The sequence below is a fragment of the Heptranchias perlo genome, chromosome 19, assembly GCF_035084215.1.
Source record: "Heptranchias perlo isolate sHepPer1 chromosome 19, sHepPer1.hap1, whole genome shotgun sequence".
Lineage (NCBI taxonomy): Eukaryota > Metazoa > Chordata > Chondrichthyes > Hexanchiformes > Hexanchidae > Heptranchias > Heptranchias perlo.
The window spans coordinates 20522597-20545541 of NC_090343.1; the positions used below are offsets into that span (position 1 = coordinate 20522597).

Genomic DNA, 22945 nt, shown 5'->3' on the forward strand with positions numbered 1-22945 from the left:
CTTTTTTCTTTTTAAATGTTGTTGGAATGTTTATAAACACTCTTCATATTTTATGTTTTAACTTGCAAATAAAGTGTGCTTGAAGCCTTGTTGCTTTAAAAAAAAGTTAAGATTTACAAATTGAGATTTCTTTATGTAAGAGTTTGCATGGAGGATTTTAAGTTGTCTGTTTTCTTGTTAGATCTAACCTGTACTAATACTCAAATTAGTGATGACTGGTGTCAGTATGTCAACGAATAGCCACTGCACTTCAACATAACTCATTGCATGCAAAGCGCTTCGGTATGTTTCTGAGAGAACTGTGCTATATGAATGTCTGTTTATTGGAAAAGTTCTGTCAAAAAAGCCCAAAGGAGTTCTGGAAGTCTATTATTAGCCTATTAAAATGATCAACTGAGAGGCATGCATTGCAACAAGGAAGTGTAAGCTACTTTAACTTTTGTTGTAGTTCACCTCTTTCCTTCTCCTTTCTTGCATGTCGTCATGTCACATACTATCCCTGGCAGAGGGTGGTTGGGCCGTTTGCTGGACTGAAGTTGCCAACCAAGAGCCCACTCTGCATGTCCCCATTGTGGCATGGCTGAATTCAAATGCAAGACTGCAGCTACAGATGGACATCCTACCTGTCCGTGGCACAAGGCTACAACATACTATTCTGACCTATTGCAACTTTGTGAAGATAGTGCATTGTTTTAGTGAGTAGACGAATAAACGGGAGATGCTATTTTACACTTCCAACAGTGGGGTAAAGCTGATCAAAAGGAGTGAGTTACTTGCAATGAAACCAGTCCACAAAGTAGATTTACCAAACTGGCAAGATGCAGGGATGAAATTGTGCGATAATTTAATTGTTGCTGGCATTAACAAAGCCAAAAGCCAGGTAGGGACACTGTGCCACTAAGTTTGAATTTACTTTAAGAAATTATTTTCTAAATTTCTGTTTGTTATTGTTAATTAGCACGTTTAGCACAAAGGATTAATGATCCTGTTCAATTTGGTTATATCTCCTGAAACAGCAGCTCGGGAATGGTTGAATACATTGTGCAAGAGTGACACTGCAGCTGCAAGCAGTTTGTGGTCAATAACATGATGGGGATACTCCGCAAAAACATTTTACTTTGTGAATTTAAATCTTTAAAAAATGGGTTTATTTCTAATGGTGCTGCTTCATATCACACTAGCTTTATTTAGCAATCAATTTTTTATTATACGCCAAGCCATACAACGAAGAGGTTTATAAAGACATCCTAAGAACATGTTGTGGTGGTGATGGGGTGGGAGGAGGGTGTTAATTAAGCACATCTAATGATACATCATGGGTAGTAATGGTCTCCTGGAGCTTGTTCAATTGCCTTGGGGAGTCACGAAGAAATTTCTTGAAATTGGCTGCAGTTTCTTTTCGTCTTGTTTGCCTTCTCAGGGTTTAGCAGTATGAGTGATTCAGGAGGGCAAAGCATAAAGCTGCACTGTCTAATTGACGTGATGAGTCTTTTTATGCCCTTTTTGTATGTTTATATATAATTATAACTTCTTTCTCCAAATATCTTAAATCAGTGCAGAAAATGCTAAAACTTGGATTTTCTTTTGTCGTCGGTCACTCTATAACATTCCAGCCTTTAAAAGAGATTCCAAACTTTGTATCTTCCCAGAATGACAAAGTACAGGGGGTCTGTATGAGACCGGTCACATTATGGAGGAAGTTAAAAATTATAGATCTGCAATTCTTAAATTATACATTTTAAAACATTTTTTTGTGAAATTACAGAGATTCTAGTTGAGCACAAACTATGATAGAATGCAGAAAGATTCAGTCTTAGTTTGGAAAGTTGGACAAAATTGTATTTTTTTGCCAGTAGCAATACAGTGTACTTAATGTAGATGAAGCAAGACATGATGTTGCTAACATAAAGGAAATGGAAATAAGTGTAGATATATCGATCTCTCCCTCTGTATGATCCACTATTTGGTTAAATGTGTATCTAGAATGTACCTTATTCCATTAGAAATTGTCCACATTGACTGGATTACATGCTCTGAAGTACAAAGGCAGGGGAGAGCACTTGCTCCACATATAAGCGATGTCCTGTAATAGCTCTATTCTGGCAAGGGATTCTTGAGACCCTTGGCACTGTTACAATAATGGAGATGCAAGCCAAAGCAGAATTATGCATTTTAGATTTAACAACAGACCTTCAACTTTCCAAGATCATGGCATGAATGCTTCTCTCAGTTATTATAACAGCAGAGAATTCAAAAACATAAACAAATATAATAATTATAAATCTATATCGTAAACTCACCTACTCACCAGAAACAATTGAGAAAACAGAGAGGATAGAGATTCACCCCAGAGAAGAATACAAAAGATACTACCGGCAGGACATAAAAAATAGAATGCACACCTTTCGAAGCTAGTGTGTTGTGCTGCGTGCTAGTGGATCTCCTAGTAAGTCAGACAATACACTGTTTTATAAAGACAGAACCATGGAACATACACCGTGCAGCTGTGTGTAATCTGCTGTGTCCCTTTAAGACCACAACATCTAATTACTATGTCTTCATCAGATAGATCATAGGTTGATTGCTTTTACCAGATCCTCAGATCATTTAAAGGTCAGACTGGCATCCTTTGTATATACTATTTTTTTTATGTGTGATATAGAAATTTGCATGCGTGACACCTGAACTGATGGATAAACCTCAAAACTTTGTGTTAAATATCCATCTCATTGATTTGACTATTTACTGATCAGAGTGTAAATCTATTCATGGTACTTTGAAAAATGAATTAAATTATAAAAACAAGCAGGAGGGCAACTTTTTAATGAAAGACTGGAATAGCTTTATTTTTGATTGACGAATATTAGTTGCACAACTAAGAAAATATACAGATCAAAACATGTATCATATTAAAAAGTAACCATTTTGAAGGTGCCAGAATATATGAAGATGAGAGACCAGTCACCCTTGTAGCACCCTATGATCGAAAGAGTATTCGAGCTGACGGTTACAGCAGTCTTGTGGTGATTGGAGGAGTGAGACAGTGAGACAAATCTTGCTGGATCGGGGCATCTCGTGACGCACGCCATTAATTAGACTTTTTCCTGCATACTTCAGCTCAAATTTTTTGTGCTGTAACTTGCTGGAAGTGTGAGCTGATAACAGGGTGGTGAGGGTAATGGGGCACCTGGCTCCTTGGTGAACAACAGGACCAACAGTCTATCACCTTAACCAATGAGATTTAAGGATTGAGAAAGAAACAGAGGAACAACAGAGAAGGAGGGTGAATTAGAATGGGCGAATTGAATGTCAAATCAGGTACAGAAAGAGAAAGATTGGATTAAGGGAGAGAGAAAAAGAGGTTGAAAGGAAAAGTAAGAAAACATTTTTTAAATTTGACATTTAAAAATTTTAAATTTGACCTTTTTAAAATCTCGAACAACAATTTACTCATGCAAGAATGAGACTCAGCAGTTTAAATTGTTCCCTTTCTGGGCCGGAGAGATCGCTTGTCATTGCATTAACAATTATCATGTTGTTAAAAGGATACGTTTGCTATTAATTATGAGCCCTAACTTTCTGTGGTGAGTTTAATGGGCAATTAATGTGCAAATCCAGCAAGTTCTTAAAAATAACTGGGAGCTAAGGGCGAGATGATGTTTGTGCGAAGCAAATGGCGGAGCGGTGTAAATCGAAAAGCACATTCGGGAGATTCGCAACTCATGGTGTATCTCTTCATCTCCTGAACCTGCTGGCTGATTTGCGCATTAATAACGGCGTGCATCATTAACACGCCGTCATTTTTGCAAGAAGATTTGGCTGAGTTTATTTACTCTAACTACAGGTCTGAAAGGTGCCACTTTTAGAATATTGCCTCAGACCTTTTTGAATCAAATATGCAGGCACATGGATGCTAGGGTTGGTATATCAAGTGATCCCAGTGGTGTCACATATTACTCTGAGAGGCATGGGTAAATCAAAAGCTGACTCAGTAATTAGATCAGTTGTGTGTTTATCCACTACCAGATTCACAACCGAGGCAGTGCAAACAGGATATGTTTGTCTCGTGGAAAAGCACTTTGATCACAGCAATGTGTTAGTAACAATAATACAGTGAAGCCCTTATCTCATTACTTGCTACCTAAAAGTAATTAAGTACTCCTGACTAGGAGCATTTTACAGGGTGGAGGACCAAAACAATGGATATCACGCAGCAGGGAGGGTTTCGTTTTAATATTATTAAATTTTCCCCAAAGAAATACTGCATTCAAGGTGAACAATTTGGCAATAAAATTATGAACAAAGTAAACTCATTTTTTATTCCCCATCCGCCCTCATTTCCTTCGATTATAGTATCAGCTCGGCTCATTTTGTGGTACTTTTGCCTCTTGAATCAGAAGGTTGTTGGTTTAAGCACCGCACCAGGATTTTAGTACATAATCTAGGCTGAAAACTTCAGTGAAGTACTGAGGGAGTGCTGTATCGTCAGAGGTGCCATCCTAAAATGAGAAGTTAAACTGAGGTCCCGTCTGTCTCTTTAAGTGGAGGTAAAAGATTCCTTGGGGAGTTCTCCTGGTGTCAGGGTCAACCTTTCTCTCTCAACCTACACCACCAAAAATAAATTAACTGCTCATTCATCTTATTTGCCATTTGTGGGGAAATTGCTTGTGCAAATGGCTGTCACGTTTTCCCTATATAACAATAGTGACTGCATTTCAAAAGTAATCCATTGGCAGTAAAACAATTTGAGACATTGAGGACACACTGAAGTGCTATTTAATTCAAGTTTACTCTTTCTGATTGACAAAGGTGCCGTCACTCTTTGGAATTAGACTGTTACACAAAAGATAAGGTGCACTTGCATAATTCAAATCAAAGAACCCTCACATACAGGCTTCACTTCCAGTCTGCAGCTTTTTTTGCCTCCTTCCATAGTACAGGGAAAGTTCTTGGTTATAACTGCATTCTATGTTATTCCATTTCTTTATGTATCGAAGTTTTTTGGAAACGTTTTAATCTTAAACAAGTTTATCTGTTTTCACTAACAAGGTTCAACATTTTTTAACCGTGTGCTAAATTCATGCTTTCTGTGCTTGCAAGTCCTCTCAGCACGATGTTCAGTGCGAGGCCAAGATTTGATCTTCAAAATTACATAGAAATTGCAACACAGAAACAGGCTGTTTGGCCCAACCAATCCATGTTGGTGTTCATCCTCCACACAAGCAGTAGTCCTAATCCCATGTGCCTGTACTGTTACCATATCTCCTTTATTCCTTTTTCCTTTGTCCACCTATCTAGCCTATTCTTAAATGTTGACATGGTCTCTGCTTCAATCACAGAATTTAAAAAAAATGTCTCTTCAAAGCCCAACTAAGCTGGATCTAAACCCTGGTCACTACCGAGATAGGCTAAAACATCTTAACTTTCAAAGGGTTTTGTACAGTTATTTCTGGTTTTGTGTACATTGTCCTGTTACTCAAGGGTTTACATAAGAACATAAGAACATAAGAAATAGGAGCAGGAGTAGGCCAATCGGCCCCTCAAGCCTGCTCCGCCATTCAATAAGATCATGGCTGATCTGATCCTAACCTCAAATCTAAATTCATGTCCAATTTCCTGCCCGCTCCCCGTAACCCCTAATTCCCTTTACTTCTAGGAAACTGTCTATTTCTGTTTTAAATTTATTTAATGATGTAGCTTCCACAGCTTCCTGGGGCAGCAAATTCCACAGACCTACTACCCTCTGAGTGAAGAAGTTTCTCCTCATCTCAGTTTTGAAAGAGCAGCCCCTTATTCTAAGATTATGCCCCCTAGTTCTAGTTTCACCCATCCTTGGGAACATCCTTACCGCATCCACCCGATCAAGCCCCTTCACAATCTTATATGTTTCAATAAGATCACCTCTCATCTGAACTCCAATGAGTAGAGTCCCAATCTACTCAACCTCTCCTCATACGTCCGCCCCCTCATCCCCGGGATTAACCGAGTGAACCTTCTTTGTACTGCCTCGAGAGCAAGTATGTCTTTTCTTAAGTATGGACACCAAAACTGTATGCAGTATTCGAGGTGCGGTCTCACCAATACCTTATATAACTGCAGCAATACCTCCCTGTTTTTATATTCTATCCCCCTAGCAATAAAAGCCAACATTCCGTTGGCCTTCTTGATCACCTGCTGCACCTGCATACTAACTTTTTGATTTTCTTGCACTAGGACCCCCAGATCCCTTTGTACTGCAGTACTTTCCAGTTTCTCGCCATTAAGATAATAACTTGCTCTCTGATTTTTCCTGCCAAAGTGCATAACCTCACATTTTCCAATATTGTATTGCATCTGCCAAATCTCCGCCCACTCACCCAGCCTGTCTAAATCCCCCTGTAGGTTTTTATGTCCTCCTCACTCTCTACTTTCCCTCCCATCTTTGTATCATCTGCAAACTTTGATATGTTACACTCGGTCCCCTCCTCCAAATCGTTGATATAGATTGTAAAGAGTTGGGGACCCAGCACCGACCCCTGCGGAACACCACTGGCTACTGGTTGCCAGTCTGAGAATGAACCATTTATCCCAACTCTCTGCTTCCTGTTAGATAACCAATCCTCCACCCATGCCAGAATATTACCCCCAATCCAGTGATTCTTTATCTTGAGCAATAATCTTTTATGTGGCACCTTGTCGAATGCCTTCTGGAAGTCTAAATACACTACGTCCACTGGTTCCCCATTATCCACCCTGTACGTTATGTCCTCAAAGAACTCAAGCAAATTTGTCAGACATGACTTCCCCTTCGTAAAGCCATGCTGACTTTGTCCAATTAAATTATGCTTGTCCAAATGTTCCGCTACTGTCTCCTTAATAATAGACTCCAAAATTTTACCCACCACAGATGTTAGGCTAACTGGTCTATAATTTCCAGCCTTCTGCCTACTACCCTTTTTAAATAAGGGTGTTACATTAGCAGTTTTCCAATTTGCCGGGACCTTTGCCAAGTCCAGAGAATTTTGGAAAATTATTACCAAAGCATCCACAATCCCTACTGCCACTTCCCTCAAGTCCCTAGGATGTAAGCCATCAGGTCCAAGGGATTTATCCGCCTTGAGTCCCATTAATTTACAGAGTACCAATTCCTTAGTGATTTTAATCATATTAAGCTCCTCCCCCCCCCCCCCCCACCTCGAGCCCCCTGTTTGTCCAGTGTTGGGATATTCTTAGTGTCCTCTACCGTAAAGACTGAAACAAAATATTTGTTCAGCATTTTTGCCATCTCCATGTTTCCCACCATTAATTTCCCGGTCTCATTCTCTAAGGGACCTACGCTTGCCTTAGCCACCCTTTTTCTTTTTATATAACTATAGAAACTCTTGCTATCTGTTTTTACATTTTTTGCTAATTTATTTTCATAATCTATCTTTCCTTTCTTAATCAATCCTTTAGTTACTTTTTGCTGTCTTTTGAAGACTTCCCAATCATCTATCCTCCCACTAAGTTTGGCTACCTTATATGTCCTTGTTTTTAGTCTGATACTATCCTTAATTTCTTTACTTAGCCACGGATGGCTGTCATTTCTTTTACACCCTTTTTTCCTCAGTGGAATATATATTTTTTTGAAAGTTGCAAAATAACTCCTTAAATGAACACCACTGCTCATGTACCGTCCTACCCTTTAATCTATTTTCCCAGTCTATTCCAATCAACTCCGCTCTCATACCATCATAGTCTCCTTTATTCAAGCTCAGTACGCTTGTTTGAGAACCAACATTCTCACCCTCTAATTGGATATGGAATGTAACCATGTTATGGTCACTCATTCCAAGGGGATCCTTAACTAGGATATTATTAATTAATCCTGGCTCATTACACAGGACCAGGTCCAAGGTTGCTTGCCCCCTTGTAGGATCAGTTACATACTGCTCAAGAAATCCATCCCTAATACACTCAATAAACTCTTCCTCAAGGCTGCCCTGCCCAATTTGATTTGTCCAGTCAATATGATAGTTAAAATCCCCCATAATTATAGCTGTTCCCTTATTACATGCCCCGACTATTTCCTGATTAATACTTCTTCCAGCAGAGTTGCAACTATTAGGAGGCCTATATACTACGCCCACTAGTGTTTTTTTCCCCTTATTATTCCTTATCTCTACCCAAACTGTTTCATTATCCTGATCCTTTGTCCCAATATCATTTCTCTGTATTAGTGATTCCTTCCTTTATTAACATAGCCACCCCACCTCCCCTTCCTTCCTGCCTGTCCTTCCTGATTGTTAAATACCCTGGCATATTTAATTCCCAGTCGTTGTCACCCTGCAGCCATGTTTCTGTAATGGCCACAAGATCATACCCATACGTAGTTATTTGTGCCGTTAACGCGTCCATTTTGTTACGACTGCGTCGTGCATTCAGATAAAGAACTTTCAAATATGTTTTGTGACACTTAGTTCCTGCTTTTTCCTTTTTTAACAATTTACCTTTTACTCCATACCTTCTGTCCCTTCCTGATATGCTTTCCTCTGTCTCCCTGCTCAGGTTCCCAACCCCCTGCCACAGCTTTGATGCTGGGTTAATCGCCTTACGCCTTCTAGTTTTTTTTATCTGTCGTGCCTAAAGTACACTTTCTTTCCGCTGCTCTACGCTTTTCCCTTTCACTTGTTCTTGAACAACTGTTTGTATTGTAGATTTCCCCTGGGTCTTCCCCTCTCTTGCTGCTCTCAACTTTATTCCCTTCTGACTCCCCGCTCAGGTTCCCATCCCCCTGCCACTCTAGTTTAAACCTTCCCCAACAGCACTCGCAAACACCCCCGCGAGGACATTGGTCCCGGTCCTGCTCGGGTGTAACCCGTCCCGCTTGTACAGGTCCCACCTTCCCCAGAACCGGTCCCAATGTCCCAGGAATCTAAAACCCTCCCTCCTACTACACCATCCCTGCAGCCACGCATTCATCCTGTCTATTCTCCTGTTCCTATGCTCACTAGCTTCGTGGCACCGGTAGTAATCCTGAGATCACTACCTTTTGAAGTCCTGCTTTTTAACAATAGTTAGATCTCTGTAGATCATATTCTTGACCTCCTGCATGAGTCCTGTCTCATTCTTGTATGGTTTGAGGGCCTTTGTTCTTGATCCTCCCTAGGTCCAATTTTTTCAAGGCATGATACTCTATTGCCCTTAACCAGAATTGGTACACAGGGTTAACACTATATCATCTCATTGGGTCGCTGGTCTTTGGTTGCATTCTTGCATAGCAGACGCCTATTTTATCAATGACAAACCAGAACTAGAATTAATTAAATATACCATTAGAAATACAACAACCTCACATTCCTATCACATTGAGGCCACACTGTTACACCTATATTGAGCAGCCACTAGGTCCTTAGTTTATATGCTGCCTCATTACAAGTTGTATTTGGCAAGAAGGCCAACGGAATGTTGGCTTTTATTGCTAGGGGGATAGAATATAAAAACAGGGAAGTATTGCTGCAGTTATATAAGGTATTGGTGAGACCGCACCTGGAATACTGCATACAGTTTTGGTGTCCATACTTAAGAAAAGACATACTTGCTCTCGAGGCAGTACAAAGAAGGTTCACTCGGTTAATCCCGGGGATGAGGGGGTGGACATATGAGGAGAGGTTGAGTAGATTGGGACTCTACTCATTGGAGTTCAGAAGAATGAGAGGCGATCTTATTGAAACATATAAGAATGTGAAGGGGCTTGATCGGGTGGATGCGGTAAGGATGTTCCCAAGGATGGGTGAAACTAGAACTAGGGGGCATAATCTTAGAATAAGGGGCTGCTCTTTCAAAACTGAGATGAGGAGAAACTTCTTCACTCAGAGGGTAGTAGGTCTGTGGAATTTGCTGCCCCAGGAAGCTGTGGAAGCTACATCATTAAATAAATTTAAAACAGAAATAGACAGTTTCCTGGAAGTAAAGGGAATTAGGGGTTACGGGGAGCGGGCAGGAAATTGGACATGAATTTAGATTTGAGGTTAGGATCAGATCAGCCATGATCTTATTGAATGGCGGAGCAGGCTCGAGGGGCCGATTGGCCTACTCCTGCTCCTATTTCTTATGTTCTTATGTTCTTAGATCAGTAGATGCAGAATTCCATCATAAATGTCCCCTCTGGAGTTACATAAACCTTCAACTAGATTGCCACTGCTCGATACTTCCCCAGTGATGAAATTCATATGAATTGGGGATGAGAGGAAAATGTTTACATGGAAAAAAAATTCTCAAGTAGCTGTTCCATGATTCATACATTCCCAGAGATCCCAGTTGAAGTAGGCACTTGGATTTCTTGGGAACATTCTGTTGCACCAGGGAAGAGATTCACATGGTGGGAGGATCTGTGGGCAAAAGTTGATTAGATGTTAGAATGGAAATGAAGCTACCTCCCAACAGAATCAGAAGGAACAACCTATTTTTATTTTGTCTGCTGATGGTTTTTGCCTGAGGACTTCTGTTCAGTTTCACACTACTTTAAATGGTTATAGTTGTTGCTGCTGGAGATCAGCCCTTGTCGTTTGTTCCTCATTGACGTTCCTGTTTAAAAATCTGTCCCTTAAAGCTTTGGAGGAATTTTAGACTGCTGACAGGAAGTGATGCTGCTGCTGCCTAAGGGGTCCTGATTTCAATTATGTCATTACTTCCTGTGTACTTTGGTTTGCTCATCTAAGCTCATTGGTGATTATTTCTGTCTGGGCTAAGGGAAGGGACGAATTGTGGATATAATTTTGTGGAGATTTGGGTTTCTAGTCATTTTTCCATTTTGAGAGTGATGTGGTTAGTTGCCTTTGCAGACTTGTGCATACGTAACACAACTTGTAAATAAGTAGCTACTGTCAGATCAATTGCTATCAATGTAGGGTCAGTGTGCCATTGATTTTCATTTGTAAATGTTTACTTGTAAGTTCTGAGAGTATTAAAATCTGTTATCTGAAATAACTCAAAATCAGCAGTCTGTAATATCTTCCATTCAAATGCTCCTATTCTAATGGCATTAGAATAGATAGCTTCAGTCGAAGAGCTAGCACTGATACGATAGGCTGAATGGGCTCTGACTATTCTGTAATTTCTCTGATTGTATGTAAGGCCCCTGAAAGATGACATGAGTTGGATAGTGGAAGATTCAAACAACATGGCAGAAATGAATCTTACTGCATTGTAAAAGTAGAGGCCAATAATTAACGGGACATTTTAAAAAAAACTGGAGTGCTTGTATTCCGTTTGGTCATGGTGCTTTGAATATTTAAAAACATATTTTCTTGAGGCTCATAGGAACTCTTTACAGTTACAAGCACATTAAGAATTTTTTGCTAATATCACACAACAGTAGGCCATAGTGTCAAGCTTTAATCTCAAAAAAAGTGAATAAACGGATTCAGAGAAGGGCAATAAAAATGTTTCCAGTTTTGATCACTGAACTGTGAAGCCAGGCTGAAGGAGTCCATTCAGGTCCCACTAAAGGGGATTAAATGGGGGAGGGGCTGAACATGATAGAAGTTTTTAAAATAATGAAGGTTGAGGCTGGCACTCACTGCAATTGTAACAATCAAAAGAGAAATAGACAAATTCCTGATTCAACAGAGAGTAGGAAAAAGATGGAACTGGGGGGAAGGAATTGAAAAATTGTCAGTAAAGTTCTGGGAAGGCGATCTGGGATGGATGAGCTGAATTAAATGTCTTGTCCCTTCATCTTTTGTTTTTAAGTTCTTTTGGTATGTTCTGAAGCCAAAGCAGTAAGAACAGTGGTAGTGTGTGAGCGTTTGGAAATGTTAGCGTAAAAATTACTGTTGGTGATGTTAGCGGACAGAAGTGTAATGTACTCATATGACTGTCCTCTGTCTGCTATTTCAGCTGAAGCATCAACTCATTTAAAATGCATGCATTAAAATAACAGTCAGATGACTGTCATATCAATATGTTAAGCATTTGTCTGCTAATATAACCAACAATAAATTCTTAGCTGTTGTGCATGGGCAGGAATAGCAGGTGAGAATTGATAGTGACCCAATCATATCAAATGGGGAACTTATCAAAAATAATTTGCAGCATAAACATTCTGGCAGTGTAGCAGTTTCGAAATGGAGTATTCAGCACCGGCTGTTCCAGGACATGAACGTGCAGTGCTGCTTTAAGTAGTTCTTTAAAACAAAATTCTGGTGCTTTTGCTCTGGAACTTTGCCATTTCTGTAAGAATTAAGATAAGTTTTTAACCTAGGTGAAAAAGTGTACACTATTGCTTTATCAGCATTGTCATTAAGAAGTGGTGCATTGAAAGATATTTGAAACACTTTTATGTTAATATTACCAATTTCAGAGCTAGGAAACTTAACCTTCTCCTTGCTGTCCTATTCTGTACTTGCTTGTGTCCTGGAATCAACTTGGCAAGAAAACCCTAACATTTCACAAACTGCAGTAAATTCTGATTTTTATATTTGCTATACTACCAACAGTCTATGCTTGAAAAACCTTCTAGGATAACCCATAACATTGTGATGCTAATAATGTTAAAAGATGCTGCGGACTAACACAAGGAATAATGCTGAGGAAATAGAAGTGCTGAAGCTCTTAAGAATTAAAAAGATGTTCAGTTTCTGGTCTAGTGAACAAGAGCTGCTTGGACTATATTAGGATTTGTAGTTCCTCTTACATTGTTAGTGACACAGTAAACTGTAGTAACAGTGAGGTGGATTTTCAGGAGTGCTTTGAATGAGACGGGGTAGATGTGTGGTCAGTCACTACAACCATTGAACGACTGGGTAAGCAGTACTACTGGACTGAGTCATGGCCAGAAACTTTTATTAAAGAAACTGTGGTCACAATATTGGGTTGTCCTAGAAGTTTTTTTCCAAGCATAGCTTGTGGCAGTATAGCAAATATAAAAGCAGAACTTACTGCAGTTTGTGAAATGTTAGTGTTTTATTGCCAAGTATAGATGCTGGAGCAGTAGTAAGTACAGAATATGATGGCGCTGAGATTGTTAAGTTTCCTAGCTCAGAATCAGTAATATTAATAAAGTTTTTCAAATATTATGAGATTAATCATTGTGTTCTATTATCCAAAAGAAAAAAATGAGTTTATATAGCACCATATCATATCCTGAGAATGACCCAAAGTGCTTTACAACCAACAGGTTACTTTTGAAGTGCGATGCGATGTAGGCAAACATAGCAGCTAATTTCTGCACAGCAAGGTTCCAGTAAATGAATGACCAGATAATCTTTTTTTTTGGTGGTGTAGGTTGGCGAAGGAATAATGGCCAGGACATCATGTGTATGCCCTGCTCTTCAAATTATGACATTGGACCTTTTTATATCCACCTGAGCAGGCAGAGGGGCCACAGTTTAGTGTTTCTATTGAATAACTGCGCCTCTAACAGGACTGCAGTCCCTCAATACTGCCCTGGAGTATCAGCCTATATTATGTGCTGAAATCCATACTAAGGCGTATTGTATTAACAACCGAGCCAAATGAACGCTATTTCAGGTTTCCAGTATCCGCAGTATTTTGCTTTTGTAACACTGTTATAAAAGTGTGCAACATTTATTTTGTTTTAGGGTCTGTCGAGTTTTGTATCTAGTTACTCCTTCCCTTACAGTTAGTTATGTGTCTAACAGATTGCTAATGTTCTAACCATTGAAGTCTAGTTTTTACAATGTATTAGTCCATATCCCATGGTGTGGTTCTTAGATGGTCAAGACCAATTTGAATTTTTCAGCTCAAGCAGGGTTAGAGGGTGGGAGATAATGGAACCAATGTGGGAGAGGGAGGTAGGGAGTGAGGAGGTGAATGGAATGGGGAGAGGAGAGGAAAAGAGGGGAGGATGGGGGGAGAGCGAGGTGAGGGGGATGGAGACTGGGGAGGGAAGAGGAGGCGGGGAAAGAAGAAAGGTGATTAGAGGGTAGCCATGGGTCAGAAAATTGTCTGAAGGGGCTGCTGCAGGAAAATCAGCTCAGCTGGTGAGGGAGGTTGGGGGGGGTGATCACGGGTCAGTTTGTGCGCACGTTATCCTCCTTGATGCCAGCTTCCAATGAAATGACTGTGTCAGCCAGAGTGGGGAGCTCGGCAACAGCTCTGTCAGCAGGGGGTCAGACCACAATGGTGGAACAGGTTACTGGAACTCCATCTGCAGGAATGGAGGAGCATTTGTGGGCTTAAAGGGGTGGGACAGATCTGCAAAATCAGACAGGGATGCAAATCTGTCGGCGAGGGAGGAGGGATCAACATGGATTACTACATAGGTTTTCAAACTAGTTCATAGTCCCTTGGGGAGTCACGTTTATTTATTAGTTGACTTATTGGCACATTACTTCTGTTCAATATACTAATAAAAAACATCTTCTGCAGTTATAACACTGTTTCCCTTGGGTGCCTGACACACTATTTTCAATTGTGTCCTTATTTGCAAGGGTGTCTCTGAAAATGTGTCATTATTTGCACAGAATAGCTTGAAAGCCACTGGATTATGGCAGCAAGGAAAAACTTTAGGAAGTATTAATATTTATTTTATTCCCTCTTCCAACTTTCCCTCCCATTTTCTCCTCTCACCACTCCTTTCTTGAAGTCACAGTCCTGTATGTGGCAACAATCTTCTAGTGCGCTACCAGGGCAACCATTGTTCCTGTGAGAGCCTGGACAATGAGTATTGATGGATTGTTCAACCACTGTAGTTGTTATATTCAAGCCTTATCCTGTCTTTATCTGACATCCACGCATATACGCAAGGGTCATCTAATAGGGAAGAGGGGTCATTTATTCAGGAAAGAGAACCTAGACAAACTTTTTCTTTCCCCTTCCCAGCTTGGGGTTGCTGAAATCAGTTGTGTGCCTGCCCCCCCCTCCCCCATTAATACCCTGACTGATTGGGTGAACTAAGCACAGACCAAGGAGCAAACCTGGAACCTTCCTCATCTGTATGGCTAAAAACAGCACCACACAGTGCAGTATAGAACAAAGGAAACTTCAGGGGTGGGGGAGGGCTAAGGGTGAATCAAAAGCATTGAAATATTTAGAAACCTTAATGCACTGTTACCTCTGGGGTCCCTCAAGGATCTATCCTTGATCCTTTCCTATTTCTCGTCTACACGTGGCCCCTTGGCGACGTCATCTGAAAACACAATGTCAGGTTCCACATATACGCTGACGACACCCAGCTCTACCTCATCACCACCTCCCTCGACCCCTTCACTGCCTCTGATTTGTCATGCTGCTTGTCCGACATCCAGCACTGGATGAGCAAAAATTTCCTCCAATTAAATATTGGGAAGACCGAAGCCATTGTCTTCAGTCCCCGCCACAAACACCGTTCTCCAGCCACCGTCTCCATCCCTCTCCCTGGCCACTGCCTGAGGCTGAACCAGTCCGCTCGCAACCTTGGAGTCTTATTTGACCCTGAGATGAACTTCCGACCACAATCTGCTCCATCACCAAGACCGCCTATTTCCATCTCCGTAACATTGCCCGCCTCCAACCCTGCCTCAACTCATCTGTTGCTGAAACCCTCATCCATGCCTCTTTTACCTCTAGACTTGACCATTCCAATGCTTTCCTGGCCGGCCTCCATAAACTTGAGCTCATCCAAAACTCTGCTGCCCGTATCCTCCTCGCACCAAGTCCCATCCACCCATCACCCCTGTGCTCGCTGACCCATAATGGCTTCTGGTCTGGTAACACCTCCATTTTAAAATTCTCATCCTTGTTTTCAAATCCCCCCATGGCCTTGCCCCTCCCAATCTCTCTAACCTCCTCCAGCCGTACAACCCTCTGAGATCTCTGTGCTTCTCCAGTTCTTGCCTCTTGCGCATTCCCGATTTTTAATCGCTCCACCATTGGTGGCTGTGCCTTCAGCTGCCTAGGCCCTAAGCTCTGGAATTCTCTCCCTAAATCTCTCCGCCTCTCTCTCTCTCTTCCTTTTAAGACGCTCCTTAAAACCTACCTCTTTGACCAAGCTTTTGGTCACGTGTCCTAACATCTCCTTATGTGGCGAAGTGTCAAATTTTATTTGATAACATTCCTATGAAGTGCCTTGGAACGTTTTACTATATGAAAGTTGCTATATAAGTGCAAGTTGTTGTTGTTGTTATTGAATTCTGGTCATACCCAAACATGAACCTGCCCTTTTCTCTCAGGTCCTGATCTGTGCATTTCAAACATTTGACTTTAAAACCATAAAACATGAGTCTATAAATTACTGTGGTGATATTAAATGATGAACACTTGCATGACATTCCTCTGTCTGTTATTGTAATGGAGGCGTCGACCCATTTGAAATAAACCAGTTAAATCCTCTGTTAAAACAATAGACAAGGAAATGTCATACAAATGCATTAAAAGCTCAACCAGTATTTTCACCAACAGTAATTTCTAGTCTATTTTGCTCTTTTGGCCCTTGTACTGGAAATAAAAATCATTACACATTGCAATAGCATCTCAAGGCACTTCACAGAAGTGTAATCAAACAAATATGGACACCAAGCCCAAGAAAGAGATATTCAGAGGGTGACTAAAATCTTGGTCAGAGGTACGTAGAATGTACAGCACAGAAACAGGCCATTCGGCCCAACAGGTCTATGCCAGTATTTATGCTCCATTTGAGCCTCCACACTACCTACTTCATCTAACCCTATCAGCAAATCCTTCAATTCCTTTCTCCCTCTAGCTTCCCCTTAAATGCATCTATGAACCCCCCTGCTTAGTTTGCTTTTTTTAATGGCCTTATTAACCTGCATTGCTACTTTTAGTGATTTGTGTATCTGCACCCTGAGATCCCTCTGCACCTCTACCCCATTTAGACAGTTATTATCCAAGGAGTATGTGGCCCCCTTATTCTTCCTACCAAAACGTAATATCTCACACATCTATATTGAAATTCATTGGTCAATTACATGCCTATTCTGCAAGTTTATTAATGTCTTCCTGTATTTTGTTGCAGTCCTCCTCGGTATTAACTATACCCCCCAATTTGGTGGTCTCTGCAAATTTTGAAATTAAACTTCCTATTCTCGTGTCCAAATCGTTTATATAAATGGTGAACAACAGTGGTCCCAGCACCGATCCTTGTGGAACACCGCTTTGCGCCTCTTGCCAGTCTGAGTAACATCCTTTAACCTCTACTCTCTGTTTTCTGTTTTGTAGCCAGCTTGCTATACTACCTGTCCCCTGACTCCACATGCTCTGACCTTAGCCATGAGTCTACTATGTGGTACCTTATCGAAGGCCTTTTGAAAATCCAAATATATTACATGTACATATATGTACATGTATGTGATACACTTTCTGTTACTTCTTCAAAGAATTCAGTAAGGTTGGTCAAGCATGACTTTCCCTTTTGAAATCTGTGCTGACTATTCTTTCTTATATTTTCGGTTTCTAAATGTTTTTCTGTTACATCTTTGAGTAAGGATTCTGTTATCTTTCTTACCACTGACGTTAACCTTATTGGTCTTTAGTTCCCGGGACTGGTTCTATGTCGCTTAGCAGTCCGCCAGTCCTCTTGCACTATTCCTATTTCTAATGAAGTTTTATATTTATGTAGTAGTGCCTCTGCTATCTCTTTCCTAACTTCTTTTAATATGCATGGATGCAATCCATCCAGACCAGGGGTTTTGTCTTCTCTAAGTTTGATTAGTTCATCAATTATCTCCCCCCTTTCTATCTTAAATGTCGTTATATCTTTTTTTGATCTCTTCTTCTAACGTCATGCTCACCATGTTAATCTCCCTCGCAAATATTGAGGCAAAGTAATTATTTAATGTTTCTGCCATTTTGCTGTCATTACCAGTGAGTTTATTGTGTGTATCCCTTAGTGGCCCTATCCCTATCCTGATTTTCTTTTGTTATTTATGCGTCTGTAGAATACTTTATTTCATTTATATTCCTTAATAATTTAATTTCATAATTTCTCTTTGTCTTCCTAATTTTTTTTTAAGCTTCTTTCCTAACCTTTTCATATTCTTTTAAGGAGGATCCTGCAAGGGGAAGAGAGGCGGAGAGGATTAGTGAGGGATTTCTTAATCTTACCCATACTGTTTAATTTTTTTTTAGATTTGGGATATGGGCAACACTGGCAAGGCCAAATGTAGTATTGCCTTTTTGGACCTTTGTAGTCCTCTTTAGCTAGACCAATTCAGAAGGCAATAAAAGTCAACCAAATTTAGATGGGTTTGCATAAAGTAAATAAAGAGAAACTGTCCTCATTGGCGGAACCAGAGGACACAGATTTAAGGTGATTGGCAAAAGAACCAAAGGCGACATGAGGAAAAACTTTTTTACGCAGTGAGTAGTTATGATCTGAAATGCACTGCGTGAAAGGGTGGTGGATGCAGAGTCAATCGTGGCTTTCAAAAAGGATTGGATGAATATTTGAAGAGAAAAAATTTGCAGGACCATGAGAAAGAGCTGGGGAATGGGACTAACTGGATTGCTCTTACAAAGAGACGGCACAGGCTCAATGGGCCAAATGGCCTCCTCCTGTGCTGTAACGATACTATGATTTGAACTGGAAATATCCTTCCACAAAGGACATTAATGAACCATTTGGGTTTTTACAGAAATCTGGCAGCTTTATTTTTTCCTGGTGCCAGCCAGATTTATGGTGGGATTCAAACTCACATCCTCTGGGTTGCTAGACTGATATCATAACCCCAACTGTACCATAGCTGTGAATATTTAATATCATATACTTCTAGAAGGCCCTCTCTCAGTCGCCTCCTTTGAAGATTAAAGAGCTCCTTTTTCCCCAGTCTTTCTTCATGACTCAGTCCTTTGGCATAACCACATAACTGTGATTCTCAAAATCATCTACTAATTTTAAAGCTTTTCTGACTGAAGTTCTTGTGCCATCAACAGTAGGACAAAATAACGTCTGGTTCTCTAGCTTCCACTCCCACCCTCCAACCAATCTAATTTGTTCTACCAACCATTTAGTCCTGCCTCTTGTTGGTTCTGATAGGCTCCATTGTGGCCCTCCAATTTGCGTCCCACCTTCCATCTGATCTGATTGGTTGTTACAACCTTCATTGAAAAATGATATTGACACGTTTCCTAGAACTCCCTGTCCTACGAACATAAGAAATAGGAGCAGGGGTAGGTCATATGGCCCCTCGAGCCTGCTCCACCGTTCAATAAGATCATGGCTGATCTTCAACCTCAACTCCATTTCCCCCCCTATCCCCTTATCCCTTGATTCCCTTAGTGTCCAAAAATCTGTCGATCTCAGTTTTGAATGTACTGAACGACTGAGCATCCACAGCCCTCTGGGGTAGAGAATTCCAAAGATTCACAACCCTCTGAGTGAAAAATGTTTTCCTCATCTCAGTCCTAAATGGCCAACCCCTAGTTCTAGACTCTCCAGCCAGGGGAAACAGTCTTTCAATATCCACCCTGTCAAGCCCTCTAAGAATTTTATATGTTTCCATGAGATTACCTCTCAGTCTTCTAAACTACAGAGAATATAGACCCATTCCACTCAATCTCTCCTCATAGGACCATCCTCTCATGCCAGGAATCAATCTAGTGAACCTTAGTTGCACCCTTTCTAAGGCAAGTATATCCTTCCTTAGGTAAGGAGACCAAAACTGTACACAATACTCCAGGTGTGGTCTCACCAAAGCACTATATAATTGCAGCAAGACTTCCTTACTCCTATACTCGAACAGGGAACTATAGGCTAGTTAGTCTGATATCAGTAGTAGAGAAAATGCTAAAATCTATTATTAAGGATGTGGTAACAGAACACTTAGAAAATAATAATATGATTAGGCAGAGTCAACACGGTTTTAGGAAAGATTTGTCAAACGTGATTTCCCTAGAGTTTTTTGAGGGTGTAACTAGCAGGGTGGATAAGGGGGAAACCAGTGGATGTAGTATATTTGGATTTTCAAAAGGCATTCGATAAAATGCCACACAAGAGGTTGTTACACAAGATTGGGGGATTGGGAGTAATATATTAGCACGGATTGAGGATTGGTTAACGGGCAGAAAATAGAGGGTAGGAATAAAAGGTCATTTTCGAGTTGGCAGACTGTAACTAGTGGGGTGCCATAAGGATCGGTGCTTGGGCCTCAGCTATTTACAATCTGTATCAATAACTTAGATGAGGGGACTGAGTGTAATGTATCCACGTTTGCTGACGATACAAAGCTAGGTGGGAAAGTAAGTTGTGAGGAGGATGCAAAGGCCAACATACCATTGGCTTTCCTGATTCCTTGCTGTACCTTCATGTTAACTTTCTGTGTTTCGTGTACAAGGACACCCAAATCCCTCTGAATACTAACATTTCTTAGTCTCTCACGTTTTTAAAAAATATACTGCTATTCTATTCTTCCTACCAAAATGACTGATTTCACATTTCCCCACATTATACTCCATCTGCCATCATCTTGCCCAATCACTTAACCTCTATAGCTTTTTGTAGCCTCTTAGCATCCTCCTCACAACTTACTTTCCCACCTAGCTTTATATCGTCAGCAAACTTGGATACATTACACTTAGTCCCCTCATCTAAGTTATTGATATAGATTGTAAATAGCTGAGGCCCAAGCACTGATCCTTGTGGCACCCCACGAGTTACAGTCTGCCAACCGGAAAATGACCCTTTATTCCTACCCTCTATTTTCTGCCCGTTAACCAATCCTCAATCCATGCTAATATATTACTCCCAATCCCCCAATCTTGTGTAACAACCTCTTGTGTGGCATTTTATCGAATGCCTTTTGAAAATCCAGGCATATTACATCCACTGGTTTCCCCCTTATCTACCCTGCTAGTTACACCCTCAAAAAACTCTAGGGAAATCACGTTTGACAAATCTTTCCTAAAACCGTGTTGATTCTGCCTAATCATATTATTATTTTCTAAGTGTCCTGTTACCACATCCTTAATAATAGATTTTAGCATTTTCCCTACTACTAATATCAGACTAACTAGCCTATAGTTCCCTGTTTTCTCTCTTGAATAGCAGGGTTACATTTGCTACCTTCCAATCCATGGGGACCGTTCTAGAATCGAGGGAATTCTGGAAAATCAAAACCGATGCATCCACTATCTCTGCAGCCACCTCTTTTAAATCCTACTTTCTGAAAGACAGTATTGGGTATCCAATTGAAAACTACTTTAATTGGAACTAAAATCATGCACTAGTGAGCCATTAAATATAGAAAATACAGAAATCTGGTTACAGACAGAAATCGGATGATTTTAGGAACCCCTTGGAATCCCCTCATGGATTTCTATGGTTAGAATCATAGAATCATAACATGGAAACAGGCCCTTCGGCCCAACATGTCCATGTCGCCCAGTTTATACCACTAAGCTAGTCCCAATTGCCTGCACTTGGCCCATATCCCTCTATACCCATCTTACCCATGTAACTGTCCAAATGCTTTTTAAAAGACAAAATTGTACCCGCCTCTACTACTGCCTCTGGCAGCTCGTTCCAGACACTCACCACCCTTTGAGTGAAAAAATTGCCCCTCTGGACCCTTTTGTATCTCTCCCCTCTCACCTTAAATCTATGTCCCCTCGTTATAGACTCCCCTACCTTTGGGAAAAGATTTTGACTATCTACCTTATCTATGCCCCTCATTATTTTATAGACTTCTATAAGATCACCCCTTAGCCTCCTACTCTCCAGGGAAAAAAGTCCCAGTCTATCTAACCTCTCCCTATAAGTCAAACCATCAAGTCCCGGTAGCATCCTAGTAAATCTTTTCTGCACTCTTTCTAGTTTAATAATATCCTTTCTATAATAGGGTGACCAGAACTGTACACAGTATTCCAAGTGTGGCCTTACTAATGTCCTGTACAACTTCAACAAGACATCCCAACTCCTGTATTCAATGTTCTGACCAATGAAACCAAGCATGCCGAATGCCGCCTTCACCACCCTATCCACCTGTGACTCCACTTTCAAGGAGCTATGAACCTGTACTCCTAGATCTCTTTGTTCTATAACTCTCCCCAACGCCCTACCATTAACGGAGTAGGTCCTGGCCCGATTCGATCTACCAAAATGCATCACCTCACATTTATCTAAATTAAACTCCATCTGCCATTCATCGGCCCACTGGCCCAATTTATCAAGGTCCCGCTGCAATCCTAGATAACCTTCTTCACTGTCCACAATGCCACCAATCTTGGTGTCATCTGCAAACTTACTAACCTTGCCTCCTAAATTCTCATCCAAATCATTAATATAAATGACAAATAACAGCGGACCCAGCACCGATCCCTGAGGCACACCGCTGGACACAGGCCTCCAGTTTGAAAAACAACCCTCTACAACCACCCTCTGTTTTCTGTCGTCAATCCAATTTTGTATCCAATTGGCTACCTCACCTTGGATCCCATGAGATTTAACCTTATGTAACAACCTACCATGCGGTACCTTGTCAAAGGCTTTGCTGAAGTCCATGTAGACCACGTCTACTGCACAGCCCTCATCTATCTTCTTGGTTACCCCTTCAAAAAACTCAATCAAATTCGTGAGACATGATTTTCCTCTCACAAAACCATGCTGACTGTTCCTAATCAGTCCCTGCCTCTCCAAATGCCTGTAGATCCTGTCCCTCAGAATACCCTCTAACAACTTACCCACTACAGATGTCAGGCTCACTGGTCTGTAGTTCCCAGGCTTTTCCCTGCCGCCCTCCTTAAACAAAGGCACAACATTTGCTACCCTCCAATCTTCGGGCACCTCACCTGTCGCTGTCGATGATTCAAATATCTCTGCTAGGGGACCCGCAATTTCCTCCCTAACCTCCCATAACGTCCTGGGATACATTTCATCAGGTCCCGGAGATTTATCTACCTTGATGTGCGTTAAGACTTCCAGCACCTCCCTCTCTGTAATATGTACACTCCTCAAGACATCACTATTTATTTCCCCAAGTTCCCTAACATCCAAGGCTTTCTCAACCGTAAATACCGATGTGAAATATTC

At 40.9% G+C, this 22945-nt stretch overlaps 1 protein-coding gene across 3 annotated transcripts in view; it reads left to right on the top strand.

Moving 5' to 3' along the window:
* The window catches only part of plagl2 (pleiomorphic adenoma gene-like 2), a 122439-nt gene that overhangs the window by 62823 nt on the left and 36671 nt on the right, over positions 1-22945 (top strand). The window contains exon 1 of one of the 3 annotated variants that reach the window (XM_068000437.1): positions 12678-12764. The exons of the other annotated variants lie outside the window; for them this stretch is intronic. The gene's annotated coding sequence lies outside the window, so the exon portion shown is untranslated. Of the gene's footprint in view, positions 1-12677; positions 12765-22945 lie in introns of those variants that run through there. 3 annotated transcript variants of the gene reach the window in all.